Source organism: Schistocerca serialis, chromosome 5 (assembly GCF_023864345.2).
Source record: "Schistocerca serialis cubense isolate TAMUIC-IGC-003099 chromosome 5, iqSchSeri2.2, whole genome shotgun sequence".
NCBI classification, from domain to species: domain Eukaryota; kingdom Metazoa; phylum Arthropoda; class Insecta; order Orthoptera; family Acrididae; genus Schistocerca; species Schistocerca serialis.
The window spans coordinates 687,560,416-687,576,806 of record NC_064642.1 but is presented as its reverse complement, the minus strand read 5'-3'; positions in this window follow the sequence as shown (position 1 = coordinate 687,576,806).

Below are 16,391 nucleotides of genomic sequence, written 5' to 3'. Positions count from 1 at the left end.
ATGAAGTTACTGTAAGTAAACTAGCAAGTAATAACATTTTTCAGTACGACATTGGGAATCGAGTGCGCGCTTCTGGCTAATAGCGAGATTCCGGAACTACTGTGATATACACGGTGATTTAGCTGCCCCTATCGCTGTCGTTTTATGCAACCCGCAGTGTTATAACTGGCCTTCGCAAACTACACGTTCTCTGGCTCGCTAAACTCTAACTATTAGTCCTACACAAAAGATTTGCAGGACATTTAAGTAGGAAATATAACGTAGTTAAATTTTGTACGGGGTTATGTTTTCGCTGGAGGCCATAATTTTCGAGTTATTCGAGAAAAACGTCCAAAAGTGATCTTCAAACGCACCTCCACCCCACACTCATCCCTCACAATCAGGATATTCAGTATGTTGTTTGTGGCACTCTCTCCTACGACTGTGCAAATATTTACGACTACTCGAACTATTCCCGATATTCCTTCTTTTTTTGGTCCCTATTGATTGAATTATAACGCCAACACCGTAGTCGGCTACTTCGTTGACATTATTGATTTAAACGTGCCCATGAGGATAATGAATGGAAAACGGCCTTTTCAGACGTTACGCTAAAAGTAATTACGTCGGCAATTCGATCCGAACTTAATCCTTACTTACATAGTCAGAAGGCCTGATAAATACAATGGTGCAGTTGTTTATTCTATCCCGTTAAAATTCACAAAATTGTTAGGTAAAAGTTACACAAACGTCGATTTTACAATTTGTAAGTGCTCCATTAATTTGGAGGCGTAACAATTCCAGTCAATGAAGACCAAAGAAAGTCGAATCTCGGAAATAATTCGTGCAGTCGCAAATATTTGTGCAGTGGTAGGATAGAGTGAGAGTGGCATGAAGAATATGCTAGAAATCCTGCCCAGCGGGGGCTGAGTGTGGGAGTGGGAGTGCGTTTGAAGATCACTTCCGTACGTTTCTCTTGAATAGCTGGAAAACTGTGTCCTCTAGCTAAAACGTATCGCAATACAAAATTTAATTGCATTAAATTTCCTAAAGAACGATCCGGCTCATTTTTTCTGTAGGACTAACAGTTTGCAAGTAGCGAACGAGAGAAAATGAAAACCTCGCGCTTGGTTTAAGAACGCCAGATATAACATTGCTAGTTGTAAGAAGAAGAAAAAAAATACTGCAACAGGGGCAGCTGAACAACCATGTAAAACTGAAGTAACACGTTCAATGCGAAACGAATATGTTTTCCTGAATTATTCAGACTTTTTAGCTGTTTTTTTGTATAATCGATTGGCGAAAAAGTAAATTTGAACTTTTTTTAATCAAATGAAAACCGAAGACTCTGTTACAGAAATAGCGCCAGAAATACAGACCTATGTAGTGTACTCTTATTAATATGAAAATCCCTCTACAACTTCGAAATCGGAAAAGTGTCCCTGCGCTGACCTTGGGACGTTGCTCGTAATCCATATCCTGCCGGGTGTGGATGTTGCGCGAATCTGCCAAAGAAAATAAGTAGATTATGATTTTGCCTGTCCACGTATAGTGTAGGTCGGCTGACTGACGATCGATTCAAAGCAGACGTCACGAAACGAAATGTCAAAAAATTGCATACTATATTTGCAAATAGCAGCAGGATGTTGACGTTGGTAGGTGGACAGTGCGTCGTCCTGTGGCTTCGGAAGTTAGCTGTTCTCGCCGCGTTCCCTATATGGAAATAGTTAACTCACAACCGACGTCAGTCTCTGAAATTAGCGCTGTACTAGTAGGGTTCAGACTAGCGAAATCTTTTTAGATAACATGTTGCTTGATTTATTTGGAGGTCGCGATAGTATAGAATGGCTAATGATAATCATTGAATATAATTAGTTATTTAGAGCGTAAGATGCTAGTTTATTAAATTTTTGGGGACTTGGTTATGCAGGAACCTGATAGGACAGCTTGAATTGCTACGAGTGAAACGAGAAGCAGTCTCGCTTGTCAAAAATATTTTGCTGTTGTCCATGAGTAGGTCCTATGTCAAGATTTTGGAGGATGTAGTGAGGCACGAACCTAATAGCATAGCTGACTTCAATTGTTGAGAATTTTTTACGATGCGAAACAAATGAAGAACCACAATGTCATTGGTTACACGCAGCTGATTCATGATTGGCCTTCTTCACTTCCTACGATTCATCCCGCTGTTACCAGCACTTAAACATCACGTATAAAATCGCTGACTGTACAACGTACGAGCGAAGCATTTCCGAACTATTCGTGTTTTGACGGTTAAAAAATTTTCCGACAGTTTATGGGGACTTAATGTGGAAAGAACGTTAGCTTCCCAAGCTGTGCTGTACTGTTAAAATTTCGATAGCTTTCGTTCCCTTAAGAGCCAACCAATACATTGTTTACTCCGACATAATTTATACACTGAGGTGATAAAAGTGATGGGATACCTTCTAATATCTTGACGGACCTCCTTTTGCCCAGCGTAGTGCGCCAGCTCGCTATGGCAGGGACTCAAATCAAATGGCTCCGAGCACTATGGGACTTAACATCTGAGGTCATCAGTCCCCTAGAACGTAGAACTACTTAAACCTAACTAACCTAAGGACATCACACACATCCATGCCCGAGGCAGGATTCGAACCTGCGACCGTACCGGTCGGGGTTGCAGACTGAAGCGCCCAGAACCGCTCGGCGCAGTGACTCAACTAATCGTTGGAAGTCCGCTGCTGAAATATTGAGCCTTGCTGCCTCTATAGCCGTCAATAATTGCGAAAGTGCAGGATTTTGTGCAAGAACTGACCTCTCGATTATGTCACATAAATGTTCTATGGGATTCATGTCGGGCGAGCTTGGTGGCCGAATCATTTCAGAATGTTCTTCAAACCAGTCGCGAACAACTGTAGCCCAGTGAAATGGCGTATTGTCATCCATTAATATTCCATCGATGTTTAGGAACATGAAGTCCGTGAATGGCTGGAAATGGTCGACAAAGAGTCGAACATAATCATTTTCAGCCAATGATCGGTTCATTTGGACTAGAGGACAACCCACATTATGGAGCCACCACCAGCTCGCACAGTGCCCTGTTGATAATTTGTGTCCAAGGCTTCATGGTGTCTGCGCCACACACGAACAGTACCATCTGGTCTTACCAATTGAAATCTGGACTCACCTGATCAGGCAACGGTTTTCCAGTCGTCTCGGGCCCAACTGACATGGTCACGAGCCCAGCAGAGGTGCTGCAGGCGATTTCGTGCTCTTAGCAAAGGCACTAAAAAATGGTTGAAATGGCTCTGAGCATAATGGGACTTAACTGCTGAGGTCATCAGTCCCCTAGAACTTAGAACTACTTAAACCTAACTAACCTAAGGACATCACACACATCCATACCCGAGGCAGGATTCGAACCTGCGATTGTAGTGGTCGCGCGGTTCCAGACTGTAGCGCCTAGAACCGCTCGGCCACCCCGGCCGGCTAAAGGCACTCACTTCGGTCGTATGCAGCCATAGCCCATTATCGCCGCACTGTCCTAACAGACACTTTCATTGTAGTCCCACATTGATATCTGTAGTTATTTCAAGCAGTCCTCCTTGTCTGCTAGCACTGACAACTCTACGAAAACGTCGTTGCTCTCGCTCGTTTAACTGAAAGCTATCGGCCACTGCGCTGTCCGTGGTGAGAGGTAATGCCTGAAATATGGTATCCTCGGCATACTCTTGACACTGTAGATATCGGAATATTGAATTCCCTAACGATTTCCAAAATGCAATGTTCTCTGCGTCTAGCTCCAACTACCATTCCGCGTTCAAAGTCTGTTAATTGCCGCCTTGTTGCCATAATAACGTCGGAAACCTTTTCACATAAATCACTTGAGTACAAATGACAGCTTCGACAATGCATTGCCCTATTATATCTTGTTTACGCGGTGCTACCGCTATCTGTAAATGTGCATATCGCTGTCACGTCATTGTATCTCGCAATACAACAATGAAGGTAAAATTTGAGAGCTTCAAGCTCACACGGAGGTGCAACCAAAAATAGTTCCATTCGTGACTGGAACCGTGGTACACAAAATAGCACACGCCATGAAGTAGCTTGCGGAGTGTAAATCTAGATGCAGATCGCAATCCTCGTCAGAGGTTCCCCTTAACAGAGTGGGACTCGCCGGAGCGTCCCGACCGGCAGTTAGTGTACAGCAGAGAGTTCTGGGAGAGGTCAGCGTCCGGCAGGTGCGCGGGGTTGGCACGGTCCTTGCGTCAGGGGGCGGAAGCACGCCAGAGGCGGCGGCGGCGGCGGCGGCTGCGGCAGTGCTGGCGGAACCGAGTGGCGTGTAGCGTGCCGTGCGGGTCCCACGCGTGCGTGTGTACGAGCGGTCGCGCCCTCCGCAGCTGCCGCCGCGCGCGCGGGCAGCGGCCACTCAACCCTCCTCCGCCAGCGCTCTGTCTGCGGCCGCTTTAATTATTGCCGACTGTGATGTACGCGCCTCATTAGCACCGCCGCTTTTGTGATTAGCACCGGCGTCGAAAATGATTAATGTCCCGCCGTTTCGGACAATTACTCGTGCGACGAAAACAGCGCTAGTGGCCAACGAGGAACGAGGCGCGAAATATTTTTGCGGGCCCTCGATAACTTTCTGTTGGCGCATCCGTCTTAAGCGCAAACTGTGCTCTGGTCCTCGCCAGAACCTGACACGTTTCCTTTTTCAGTTTAACTTCAGTGCGTTTTCGAAATAAACGCATTCGTGTGAAAATAAGTTAGAGGTAGCTGTCGTATTGAGGCGAGAGAGAAAGAGAGAGAGGGGGGTGAGGGAGGGAGAAATCTCCTGTCGGGCCAGGGATTACTGGCAGTAATCGCGAAATCAATGCAGAAGACCGTGGTTAGAACTGGACGCAGGGGACACTGCATCTCTAAGGTAGTGCAGGCCCTCGGCTTTCCAAGTGCCACCGTGTCAGAGGTGCACTGTGAGTTCTACAGCACAGATATGTTCACATCGTGTGCGGCTCTTCAGGCTTGTTCAGTTGTCTAATTAGTGTGTAACATATCCTAGTATGCATAGTTGTGTATACAAGTCAGATTCATTTATAATTTAGTGTCCTCGTACTTTACTGCGCCCCCTCTCGCCTTCCCCCCTTCCTTTTTCTTTCTGTGTAAACCGACCATCTGATAAACAAGTAGAAACTGCTAATGAAACTGTTTACATGACCCGAGGCTGTAAAATACAAAAACGAATTTTGTCCCATGAGTAACTAGGAAAACAAAGGATCCGCACTAGCCGGCCGGGGTGGCCGAGCGGTTATACGCGCTACAGTCTTGAGCCGCGCGACCACTACGGTCGCAGGTCGAATCCTGCCTCGAGCATGGATGTGTGTGATGTTCTTAGGTTAGTTAGGTTTAAGTAGTTCTAAGTTCTAGGGGAGTGATGACCTCAGTAGTTAAGTCCCAAAGTGCTCAGAGCCACTTGAACCATTTTTTGATCCGCACTATAGTTAACTGTCACGGGCAATGATGTGTCATTCATGATTTACATAATGAAAACTGCACCAGTTACTTAGTTTTTGCTGCTTAGCACAACGCGTTTCGAGAATTCTCATTTCCAAGTGCACTTGTGCATTTGTGTACATCCATATATTTGGTGATGTTTGCATGTGTGATTTTCTGCCTTTCCTGCATCTTTTCGTAGTTAAAAGGTATTGTGTATCCTCCATTACACAGAATAATGCACACAACCAAAAAGTGGCTCTGAGCACTATGGGACTTAACTTCTGACGTCATCAGTCCCCTAGCACTTAGAACTACTTCAACCTAACTAACCTAAGGACATCACACACATCCATGCCCGAGGCAGGATTCGAACCTACGATCGTAGCGGTTGCGCGGTTCCAGACTGTAGCGCCTAGAACCGCTCGGCCAATTCGGCCGGCGCACACACACAAATCATCGCTTACGCATTATGCACTGTTCGGCATAATGGAGGAGGCACAATACGCAAAACAGGCAGAAAATCAGACATGCAAACATCGCCAAACATATTCATGTAAACAAACGGACAAATGCACTTGAAAATGAAAATAAATTCTCGAAGATCGTTAAGCTAAGCCGTAGAAAATAAGTAACTGGTGAAGTTTTCATTATTTAAAGCAGAGTATTTTATGCTTCCTGTGTTTGCAACACTGCTACGACAACAAATGTGAATTATAGATAAAAGTAAAATATAAAGAAATAAACTGTATGAGATTAGCACTTGCGTTTCGGAGCATGAACGTGAACGTACTACTGGTACAGAACGAGAAGTCAGGTATAGCACGACACGGCCAAGAATGTGGCCGTCCTACCAATTTTCAAGAACCTCCCGTGTGCAGAAAGGAAAAATAAGAGAGCCTATTGAAACAATTAAACGCCCTAACAACGTGCTCAGGGAGGATGGCTACGAGTTACGTGCGGCCTGGCTGCCGGCGATTCCAGCCCGACAGACGGAGTGTGTTCGCTGGCCGGTGGCGCCACTTGACCCGGGTTTGGCTGTGTACGCGGCGGACGAGAGAGAACCGGCGTGCTGCCACAAGGCCTCGCTGCAGGAAAACACTGTCCCCTGGATGAAAGCCACCGATTTGCTATTGCCTTCTAGTCATCAACGAGAGTTTGCCCACCAGTCGCTTACCAGAGTGGCACGGGCAACAGACAACCGATACGCCACTCTTCCAATCACCTTCTAGAGTTGCCTTCCAATCAGCCATCAGGGTAGCACAGGCAGTATCGTACCGTACAGCCACCACTACATAACTTCTTCAAAACTGAAATGACACCTCAGATATGTGGAGTCCGTTGCCACCAGATAACCGAAAATGATTGTAGACATGGGAAGACATTGACCAGTGTACGATATTCCACTTTCAAAAAATGGTTCAAATGGCTCTGAGCACTATGGGACTCAACTGCTGTGGTCATCAGTCCCCTAGAACTTAGAACTACTTAAACCTAACTAACCTAAGGACATCACACACACCCATGCCCGAGGCAGGATTCGAACCTGCGACCGTAGCGGCCTTGCGGTTCCAGACTGCAGCGCCTTTAACCGCACGGCCACTTCGGCCGGCGATTCCACTTTCATGCAGCTTCATGCATTATCCTTCCTCTCCCGCCGTAATTTTAATCGAATCTTACTCCCCAGCGATAGAAACCGTCCCGCGATATACCCCTCTTTCCAAATCTTATTACAGCGCTCCATCTCACCTTCCTCCATGTGCTTTCCCCTTCATCCACCTTGCTGACTTCTAGTTACTACCTGCGGCCCCACAGTCATACTCACCATCCCACCCTCATCATGACGATTTTTTCGTGTGTCTTCTAGCACCGCCATTACACCATGGCATTATTCCCATTCATCACTGACTATATTTTAACTGTAATGTAGAATCAAACGAGTTTTAAAAACCATCAGTATTTTCCATCTTTGTATATTTTACAAAATCCTCATCTATTGTCACTTGTTTTTTATTTGTGTTAGCAGAAGAGTCAACACCGTGTTACGAGTGGAGGCCGAAATGCACGCGTTTCAGCTCACGCAGGCTGGCGTGAGTAGGGAAGAACTATACTGACGTGAGGTCTGGAACATGACAAGGAATGAGAATTTAGAAAGCGGACGTAATTAGTTTGATACTTAACTTTAATCCATTAATGATGAACGTCGCTCTTGACGGTACATGATTCACAATATTATCTGTTCAGAATAGTAACTGAATATGGCGCCTTGCTAGGCCGTAGCAAATGACGTAGCTGAAGGCTTTGCTAAACTGTCGTCTCTGCAAATGAGAGCGTATGTAGTCAGTGAACCATCGCTAGCAAAGTCGGCTGTAGAACTGGGGCGAGTGCTAGGGAGTCTAGACTAGACCTGCCGTGTGGCGGCGCTCGGTCAGCAATCACTGATAGCGGCGACACGCTGGTCCGACGTATACTAACGGACCACCTAGCAAGTGTGGTGTCTGGCGGTAAAAATTGTCAGTATAATCCACCTATTTATTTTTTACAAAATCATCTGTTATTGTCATCTTTTACGTGTTTTAACATCGTTAAATACTGTTCATGCAATCTTTAGCTGAAGATCGGTTTTTATCCGCTGCCAGACCGCTCCCGTTGTGGGGAATTGTAATAAAAAAAAAAAAAGTAAACCGCCCTGAAGAGGACCACAACAATTCGGTCGGAACATCGGCAATTTAACTGTTTTAGTAGTTATGATGACGCGGTCCAATACCCAAAATTATGCTATCCAGAAATATTAGCTATATTAACAACAACCGCGTTTCACTAACAAATCGAAATACGAATTACTAATTCGAGTCTTTGGTACAAATCTGTAGTTCACCAAAGTATTCCGAAATAATGTCGGAAGCAAGAAAGTCCCAAACAGCTCTTCGGCAGTATCCAGAGCTCCCTATTTAAGACCTTTGGAGACCGTACCGAGAAGGGGTCCGCAAATACGTACTTGCTACGGATAGTCATGTGCCGGAAAAACGTCATGCATGAAACTCCTCGACGAAGAAATTCATTTGTCCGTTAATAAGAGGCGCTTTAAGCAGCGGGGTTCCCGGCCAATCGCCGTACCCGCAGGAGCGGCGGCGGCGCGCCGTATGCAGACGAGGCTCTGGGGTGGACCACGGAGCAGGAGCACGAGCGGAGGCAGTGGCAGCGGGCGTTACGCCGCGACAGCGGCACCGGCTTATCCCTGCCCGGCTCTTATTTTCCGCAACAGAACGCTCGGCTCGTGCAGATGAAGAGACAAGAAATCTCTTAAGGAGATTGCCCCCAGAGCCGCCCCCTCTGCACACTCCTTGCCTCCTTTTATCAGGCCAGTCGCGAGAAAGCAAAGCGAAACACAGATGCGTCTCGGGAAATGAGTCAAGGGAAAAACTAGCGCGAGAAAGAAAGAAATCTGAGCCGACTGCTCTCTTCGCCCGTCCGTCCTTCTGTTTCTCTTCCTCTGTTCCCTTCTTAGCTTTTCCTCTCCCGTTTTCGCTGCTCTTTATTTGTCACTGAATTCAAAGATGCCCTCGGCCATATAGGAGTTTCCTAACAAGTTGGCAGGAATCCCGTCCGTCTAGCTGCTCCAAAAGTTGGATTACTCGCTTAGTTAATTCGGCTCTTCTGAATCTGCGGGTTAGGACGGCAGAGTAAGCCAGTAATAATTCTTTTATTCTTTCGCCTTTGACGTAGGTCGTTGTCCGACAGTTGCTGAAGTATTCCAAGATACAGGCGCCCCCGTCACTGAGTGAAAAGGGATTCTGTAATGGACGCAACAGTCACTTCAAATATTCTTAGATACTGTCGCGATGAAAGTTAAATTGACTTAAAATCTTTCGTTCGGAGAACGTGACTGAAGACACCAAACTATCATAGTTTATTCGCTATTACTGTTTATTTGATTTGTTTAAGTTGAGTAGATAAGCGCCTTCGGGCATATACTTGTATTGAACCTCCACTATACACACAATTTCTACCAAAAAAAAAAAAATTCTCATGCTTCTGAATTCCACCTTTGAGTTTCGGTTAAATTTGTATTAAAATCAGAAATAAAACAATGATACTGTTTGCCAAGCAATCATAGAAACAGTAATAGCTACAAGGTTTTTTAAGGTTTTTTAACATGGCTGTCAATCAATGACTGTTGTAAAATAAAAAATTTTGAAAAACACAGCCCTCAGTCACGAACACAATTAATTTGTAACCTAGGTTTCGGTGTCACAAGGGACACCTTCTTCGGACAAAATTAAATGTTACAGTACAACGTACCAAAAAATACGAAAGCTGCGGTCATACCTGACAGCGTCGGATAGTCAGAATTAAAATAAAATGCAACAGATGTGCAAGCCACTAGGGACTGCCATGTGTCCTCTGCTACAGTCAATACAAAACTGAAACATCATGGCTGGCCGTGGTGGCAGAGCGGTTCTAGGCCCTACAGTCTGGAACCGCGCGACCGCAACGGTCGCAGGTTCGAAACCTGCCTCGGGCGTGGATGTGTGTGATGTCCTTAGGTTAGTTAGGTTTAAGTAGTTCTAAGTTCTAGGGGACTGATGACCTCAGAAGTTAAGTCCCATAGTGCTCAGAGACATTTGAACCGTCTGAAACATCATGTGACTTGTGCGCCACGGCAATAGCTACAGTTTTAGCACTTGCTGGCCGTTGTGGCCGAGCGGTTGTAGGCGCTTCAGTCCGGAACCGCGCTGCTGCTACGGTCGCGGCTTCGAATCCTGCCTCTGGCATGGATGTGTGTGACGTCCTTACGTTAGTCAGGTTTAAGTAGTTCTATGTCTAGGGAACTGATGACCTCAGATGTTGAGTCCCATAGTGCTTAGAGCCATTTTAGCACTTTTAAAACGGTGTTAATATCGTGAATAAAGGAGAAATCGTGTCATAGGAAAAGGCGTAAAACACAGTGATATTGATTCTGAGGACAAGAAAACAGACTTTCAGTAGAAGGTGCTGTCGTTAAAGAAGAGGGGATCAGTCTAAAAAACTGGCTTCAAGAATGAGCTCATTGCTGGTAACTCTCTTGTTACATTCTTACCTAAATGAAGCTTTTCTGCATTCGCATTGTATATTCAGATTTAGTTGCCTCTTATCGAGTAAGCAGAATAGTGGTGTTGGTCTCTGGAGATTCTTCATAAATATACTAACTCAAAATTAAATAACCCATGTACTATCCGAAATTTTTACATTTTTCAAGATTTTAATTTTCATGAGATAGGAAGTACACTGAAACAACTTGAATTAAGTAGTGTAACAAGATACGGACTCTGTCACCTAAAGTACGCTTTTGGTTTCAAACTAAACGTGAAGAAATAAATAGTTATTCTGGAGCAGCTGTTAATGGCTGTCGATGGAATAACTAGAGTCGTGCAGCCACTACGAATAAAATGATATCAGAAACCTCTACCTTTCTTTGTTGCCGTGAACATGACCTTACACGCGTAATAAATCCAATCTAAAGGTGCACCACAACCCTGCGACATTTTCTCGTAGAGTTTCTCTCTGCCAGTCTTCCAATCTCCGTACTTTTCGCACAGTTTGAATGACAACATAGTGCGTTGCTTTCAGTTTTAAGATATGCGCCATTCGAACAGTAAATGTTGCAATGATTGTCGATATCGGATATAAAACTGGAAGTGAATTGACCGTCGACAGAACCCGCAACGGTACTATTTCCCTAAAGTGCCATATGTAAGTCTCTTAGATAATTCGAGATGTGTAATATTTTTCCAGACTTCTTTGTGTTGACATAGAAAAGAGATCAGTCGCTTTACTGACGCGCTATTTGTCGTGGCGTATTATTGCGCCACTCTCGCCAGACTATGAACTGCATGCTCGCGCTCTTGCTACTTTGAACATGACTGACCTTTTAAGTGGCAGTGAATCAGTAGTTCACTTCAGATACGTTTGTTGCGCAGCCTCGCGGAAAGCGACGTACAGAAATGACGTTAGCAATGGAAAGAATGGATGAAAACGAGTACAGACTCAAATGTGTCCTCCTTTGAACGTGATCAGCAGTAACTGGTAACATTAGTTTAGAACACAGCCTTTCGGCATCAGCCTCTCTCCCTCTTTTTCTCAGAACCCATACGCGACAGCCGCGCGGGATTAGCCGAGCGGTCAAAGGCCCTGCAGTCATGGACTGTGCGGATGGTCCCGGCGGAGGTTCGAGTCCTCCGTCGGGTATGGGTGTGTGTTTGTCCTTAGGATGATTTAGGTTAAATAGTGTGTAAGCTTAAGGAATGATGACCTTAGAAATTAAGTCCCATAAGATTTCACACACATTTGAACACATACGCGACATTTTACGACGAAAGCAACACTTGTAATAAAGTGCTCGTTCATTGCCAAATGTTTGATCTGTTTTGCGAAACTCGTCACAGGGTCTGGGGACAGTTGAACGTCGTAAAACAGTCGCGCACTAATTATGCGCAACAAATAATTCTTCCTTAGCAATTTGAGACATCGGATTTCTTTTGTGTCGCGTCTCAAATGTCTTAATCCCTGGTTTAGCGGTTTTCACCCATTCTCCATTGTCTCACGACGTGTGAATGTGTGTCAACGGGATTGAGATGGGAGTGAGTGTCATTTTGTTGGTTATCTCCTCACAGAGTGACAACGTTCTTAGCCGTTTTATCCACATTCGTTTCTTTTGATAATTGTAAGCGTTGACAGCACGTTAACACCAAACACACACACACACAATTTCACAATGTATAGAGCTGTTACAAACGTTGTAATGTAACTTTAGAATTATCCTCGATTAAATACAACCGATGACGACCTAACATTAGTTTTATAAAACGCTAAATTATGAGAGGCATAGGCTTTACTTACTTCTTTGCAGGTTACAACTATAAACGGTAACATTAATTTTCATTAAGTTTATATGCTGTCGAGTGCCAGTGCCTTGAAACATTCATTTCCTTCCTGCCTCGTTGCATAATCAATATAGATCGCGCTTCCTAAGGTTACAACTTTACGACCACAAAATTATAGTCCTCTCAGCGAGCACAGTTCGACTGTTTATGGTGTCGTAAACTGATTTTCTCTACTGACGAGATCCAACTAGCCGAACACTGACTTTAGCCTGTAAACCGCATTTCTGTATGTTTGGCGACGTACTGTGTGTTTAAAGTGTCAGTTATTCTTACAAGAAGTAGTATCGGTTAGAACTTTTATCAAACAGATTAACAGGTGCTGTATACCATCGATTTCTGCTTTATGAATTACCGCCGCTACTGGAGAACTTAATCCATGCAAGAAAGACAACGACTACACTTTTTGCGCGACGGGGCATCACCCCTTTCGCTACGCACCCCATCTTCTACGGATCATACCTCAACGCAACGTTTCATGGGCTGTGGACTGGTCCAGGAGGTCCGGTGAGACCGTCTCCCAGTTCACCTGGATCTGTTGGATGCAGACTATGGGGGGACATTTAAAGGCATGTCTAACCAATCGACAACATGCGGATGCTACGGAGCGTCTGACAAATCCATGTGACGCAGTCTGAATGGAGCCATAAGTATTCGATAGAGTGCGTGATTCACTGTGAAGAAGGACAGACAGATGTGAAAGGATGCGTGGCAGTGACATACTGCACAGGCTGTAGTGTCTACTTCTACTTAACGGACTAATGGGAAGGAGAAGACAGATTATCCCCTACCTCAAGACGTATTGGTTCACGGACGTATCATTATAGGAACTGTTCTTCTGTAAGAAAATGTGACACATTTTCAAATATCCTGTATTTAGTGTCCATACTGTCATTTCCTTAGCAACGGAGAAATGAGCTATTCATGTAGAAGCGCGATACAATGGTTCACGGAACAATAATTGCAGACGCTCAGTTTCTGTTAAGCAGGTATTAAATCTGTTACTAGGGAAAGGCTTGCTTTTTTTTCCCCCAAAATGCGTTCGACACCACAAAGTCATGGAATTACCGAATGCCAACGTGTTGCCTTCTCGGCCCGACCAGCTACAAACTCGAACGCATGATAAGTTAGCGGCGCTTCGCTGCTGATATACTGGCCACAGAAGTCTGCATGCCGTTGAGGTGACAGTTTTTCGAATATATCCCTTCCAGTAATATCTCTGCACTGCTGGCTTTCAGGATCCGAGAAAGGCATAGAATATGCCATTAAACACAAAAGTTGTGTCTGTTCATTAAGGTGGATGACGACGAATCCTATTTGAACTGTTTATTTCGTAGTTACCACTAGTTTTTTCCGGCAGAACATAGAATGTCTGTAGGTCTGCGGTAGCAAAGTTAGGTAATGTTTGACTACTGCGCTACTGGATAAGCGTTAGTAGTTTTTATATGTTTGTAAACTTGTTTATACTCACTGGAGTCTAGAAATTCGGTCACTTTCATGTAAGTTGAACTGTAATATACCAGACGTCCTTTGGTGATACCTAAATACGACGTCACTTGATGAAACTCGTCAGAAATCGGGAAGTTTATACTACAATCCGTCCCCTGTCTTTTCGGCCGTGTCGGTAGCTTAGCGATCAGCGTGTCTGGCTGCCATGCGGAGGAACCATGTTCGATTTCCGGTACTGCCAGGGACTTTTCCTTTGTGGGCGGACTGGATTGGGGTGCACTCAGCTTCGTGATGCTAATTGAGGAGCGACTTGAGTGACCAGTAGCGGCTCCCTGATCTAGAAAGCTGATACCGCCTAAGAGAATGGTGAAACAGCCCCATACCCTCCCACTCCGCATCCGAGTGACGCCACTGGCTAAACATGACACAGCAAACAGTCTGTCTCAATTGACTCATTAGGCGAAGAAGAAGTCTGTCTTTTAAATCGCATGTTTCATTTGCCAGTGTACTTATCGAAGCACTGTTTCGTCTTCGGGGCTTCAGGTGAGCTTTCCTAGATAACCAACTGAATCTCCGAAGACGATGCAACCCTTCTGAACGAACATTGGCGAATAAAATGTGTTATTTATAAGACAGTAGAAAGAGTTTGTCCACTCATTTCACTGTCTAGATTTTGCCAAGAACATCCAAGCAACAGTAATTTGAGTTTCTGGTGACACTTCCGGATTCTGTGCCGTGGTCCATGAAACTTTATTGTTCGTGACGTTTCTTCCAGAGCTGCGATGAATATCTTCGAGGTACTCCTAGCACGGCAACTCGGCAAGACTCAGCGGTACCAAGAGCGCCTCTGAAGATGTGGACGAAACGTAGGCGATAACCAAGTGTAATAGGCCACGGACATACAACGCGAAAGTTTCAGCAGTAACTAAGACATCCCGTCGTGAAACCCGGCATTGCATTAACATTGGTTTGGTCTACGAAGAAAATCGTTTGTCTACGTTCACGTCCTGAAGAAATCAAACTCCACATAACGATCGTCTTCCTAGAAATTACACTAGATGTCGAAGCGCACTGGTGCTTTCTCGATCTTAATACAGTATTTAAAAGTTTGCCTGTTAAGAGAATTTTAATTGTATTTTTAATTGCTTCTCTTTCTGGCTTTCTGGTTTAGATTTGCGTAGACGTGCGCTGTATTAGGTTATACAGTGTTATGTGCAAATAGTATAATCGAAATGGGGTACTCTTGTAATTTCCTGTAAAACTTTATTTGTGATTACAGTGAAGTATCCCCATTTTATTCTGTAGGCTATATGTTCCCTCCAGTCCGTCTTTCTCTAAAGGACCATTGACGTAGAGGAATGAATCATTATTCACAACTGGAGAAAAATGTCGAAGCGCATTGGTGCTTTCTCGATCTTAATACAGTATCTATAAAGAATAGAAATGTAACGATGGCAGTGCAGAATATCTATGTTGTATAAATAATGAATATTGCAACTGCGAGGAGTATGAAATGTGTCAGATGATACGTAAAATTTTCCTCGAGGGATTCAGATGACTGTGTTGAAGATTTTGTGTTGGAATTGTACAACAAAGGAGCCGTACATGAGTAATTAGCTAAGATAACAGGTGCGGCACTGAAACAGGTGATTTGGCAACCCTGTAAATAGCACGTTACGTTAGGAATCAGAAATCGGAAGTGACGCTCTCTGGACAACGAAACTTTGCCGTTGACTCTGATATTTATGTTCAATCAAAATGGCGTGGATCGCCGACGAACGCGCTGTTGCTGTGAACGCCTTTTACGAAGACATCGACAGCTACATGACCGTGCAGCGTGTATTTCGTGCTCTTTACAATTTCGCACGTAATCCTCAAATCCCGTCGTCTTATACTATCAAACTTTGAGTGTATAACTTTCGGAAGAGGGCTGAAAGTGCAAAACTAGAATGTTGCAAGAGTGAAAGAAGGCTACAGCCGAAGTCCCAGACATTCTGAACGTAAGCATGCACCGCAACTAGACATATTAGACCGCAGTATACGGCAAAAAATGCGCAGTCAGCTGCTATACCACCCATACAAATTTCAGGCAGTGTAAAAATTGAATGCGGACAACCTCCCAAGGAGACTACGCTTATGCCGAGGATTGTTGGAATTCATGAACAACAACCCACATCTGTGTGACATTCTGATCATAAGATGAGGCGAATTTTTATGCCTCAGGCTTAGTTAATAAGCAAACCTTTAGATGCTTTTCACCTGAAAGTCCTGAGATGCTTCGTGAAACTCTACTTCATAGTGAGAAATTGTAGTGCGGCGTGTCATAGTTTGGAATCATAGGGCCTCATTTTTTTTAAGATGATCGCGGCATTGTTGTTACTGTGAGTATACAACGTTATGTTCACATGCTGAACCATTTCCATGTGCGACTGCTTGCTGGTCTTCCTGTGAATGCAAACATTTTCTTCCAAGAAGACGAGGCCACATGCCATACCTCGCGGAATTCCATTAACGCACTACAGAACACCTTTCTTGGTCATCTCATCTCCAAGAATGGGGACATTTCCT